General features: G+C 41.2%; 1 non-coding gene across 1 annotated transcript; it reads right to left on the bottom strand.

Moving 5' to 3' along the window:
• Nucleotides 1-430: 430 nt before the first annotated feature.
• trnav-cac (transfer RNA valine (anticodon CAC)) lies at nucleotides 431-502 on the bottom strand. The gene has a single exon. It is a non-coding gene; the product is annotated as a tRNA-Val (tRNA).
• Between the last annotated feature and the right edge of the window lie 2211 nt (nucleotides 503-2713).

Here is a 2713-nt window from a genome sequence, read left to right as displayed (position 1 = left end):
AAACTGAGATGGTGAAACAAGGCATTTGTATGATTGTGTTCTCCCTGTTGTGTAACGGTATTTCCTGTTGTGTAAATATGTTTTCTGTTGTGTAAAGATGTACCCTGTTGTTGTGTAAAGGTTTTCCCTGTTATTGTTTTATTTTCTGTTACTGACCGTCTCCTCACTGTGACCATTTGTCCTGCTTTTATTGTGGCCTACATCACCATCTGGTGGTGGAGAGTAGGCTCTGCAGGAAGGGGTTGACAAAGTGGGAGAGACTCGGCTGGTCCGTGTTTGCAGCTTGTGTTCGTGAGAGCACAAGTGATTTGTTACTGATTGATGTGTTCACGAGAAGGAAAAAGCTGATCGCAATCGAGCGCATCTTGTAATTATCGGGAAACACTTGATGTTTTGAAAGTGAACTGTTTGTGTTACTACCAAACATAAATAGCAAAGAATGGTTTCGATCCATCGACCTCTGGGTTGTGGGCCCAGCACGCTTCCGCTGCGCCACTCTGCTAACTGTTGGTTTAAATTTTAGCTGCCCGTTAGTGAAATATGTTCATTTCCCCAATGTTTTCATCAAAATAGGATTGTGTACGGATTTCTCAAGAATCCCGGACTCAGCAACACACGTGCTGACGGACTCACCCTCACTGCACAATGACACAAGGACACAGAGTAACAGCACCGACAATGAGGCAGGCAGAGAAAGACACACAGAAAACCAGGAAGATATTATCAGGACCCAGAAGGGAACAGACAGAGAAAGACACACAGAAAACCGGGTAGAGATTATCAGGACTCAGAAAGGAACAGACAGAGAAAGGTACTGAGCAAACCAGCAAGAGACAGCGAAAGACTGATGATTTATGTAATTGTGTTCTCTGTTGTGTAAAGATGTTCCCTGTGTCCATTTAAAGATATTTCCTGCTGTGTAATATGTTCTCTGTTGTGTAACTATATTCGCTGTTGTGTAAAGATGTTCTCTGTTATTGTGTAAAATTGTTCCCTGTTGGGTAAAGATCTTCTCAGTTGTGTAAATATGATCCGTCTTGTGTAAAAGTGTTCCCGGTTGTTTAAATATGTTCCCTGCTCTGTAATGTAGAGCTGAGTCTGCACTAATGGAATTGCTAAAGTATCTTCCAGTCTGATACTGTATGAGAGCTGGAATGTGATCCAACGCACAGTCTATACAAATTAAATTGCTATTGTATCTTTTAGTTTCACAATCCGAGGGAGTTTTAAACTGAAATCTCAGTTTGTATCTCAGGTTATACTATCTTTCAGATTCTCTCAATCTGATATCACACTTGAGATTTAGACTTAAGAAAGGATGTACTGGCAATGGAGGAGTTCAAAAGAGATTCACTCAGTTGATTCCTGAGATGAAGGGGTTGACTTATCAAGAATGGCTAAACAGGTTATTCATTCGAGTTCAGAAGAAGGAGGGGTGATATTTTTGAAACGTACAAGATTCTGAGGGGGCTTAACAGGGTGAAGAAGGGTCTCTGACCTGAAACATTAACTCTGCTTCTCTCTTCACAGATGCTGCCAGACCTGCTGAGTATTTCCAACATTTCTTGTTTTTATTAACAGGGAAGATGCTGAGAAAATGTTTCCACTCGTGGGGGAATCTCAAACTAGGCGACATAGTTACAGAATAAGGGGACACTCATTTAAAACTGAGATGCAAAGGAATTTCTTCTCTCAGAGGGTAGTGAATGTCTGGAATTCTCTACCCCAGACAGTATTGGAGGCTAAATCACTGAAAGTATTTAAAGAGGATGTAAATAGATTTTTGAAATATTGGAGAGTTGAGGGCTATGAAGAGCAGGCATGAAAGAGGAGTTGAGGTCTGGGGCAGATCAGCCATGATCTTACTGAATGGCGAGGCAGGCTTGAGGGGCCGAATGGCCTACTCCTGCTCCGATTTCTTCTGTTCTTATGTTATGTTATATCTAATGTATATGTCAGGATGCACTAATGGGAATTAATACTGAAACTTATAAACTCATAATGTGTGTAAATATTGGGCTGATATTTAACTTGAATCTCAGAGTACATTATTGTGGTGAATTCTGTAAGTTTGAAAAGGGAACTCTGTGCCATAATGAAAACAAGAAATGCTGGAAATAGTCAGCAGATCAGGCAACATCTGTACAGAGAGAAGCAAAGTTAACGTTTCAGGTCAGTGACCTTTCAGATTCTGTCAGACCTTTTGAAAGTCCATGTACACCACATCAACAGCATTGCCCTCATCAACCCTCTCTGTTACCTCATCAAAAAATTCCCGCAGGACAGTTAAACATGATTTTCCCTTAAGAAATCCATGCTGGCTTTCTTGAATTAACCCACATTTGTCCATGGGACTATTAATTTTGTCCCAAATTATTAGTTCGAGAAGTTTTCCCACCTCCAAAATTGAACTGACTGGGGAGTGAAATGAGGTGAGTTGCTCTAACAGAGAGCCAGCACGGGTTCGACAGGCTGAATGGCCTCCTTCTGTGCTGTAGCCATTCTATGATTGTATGATTCTAACAACAACTGTTGGTGGAGAGGCAGTGAAGCAGGAATGGGTTGACAGAAAGGGGAAAGTCTGGGCTGGTGTGTGTTCGGGTTTGTGAATAAAGGTGATTTGGAAGCTGTGTTCCAAATTGAAGTGTTGACTGGAAGGAAGAAGTTGATGTAAATAAAGAGTAAAATGTGTTAAGATGAAGCGTGGTGTGAT

This window comes from Heterodontus francisci, unplaced genomic scaffold (assembly GCF_036365525.1).
Source record: "Heterodontus francisci isolate sHetFra1 unplaced genomic scaffold, sHetFra1.hap1 HAP1_SCAFFOLD_278, whole genome shotgun sequence".
Classification (NCBI taxonomy): domain Eukaryota; kingdom Metazoa; phylum Chordata; class Chondrichthyes; order Heterodontiformes; family Heterodontidae; genus Heterodontus; species Heterodontus francisci.
This window is presented reverse-complemented; position numbering and strand designations above follow the sequence as displayed.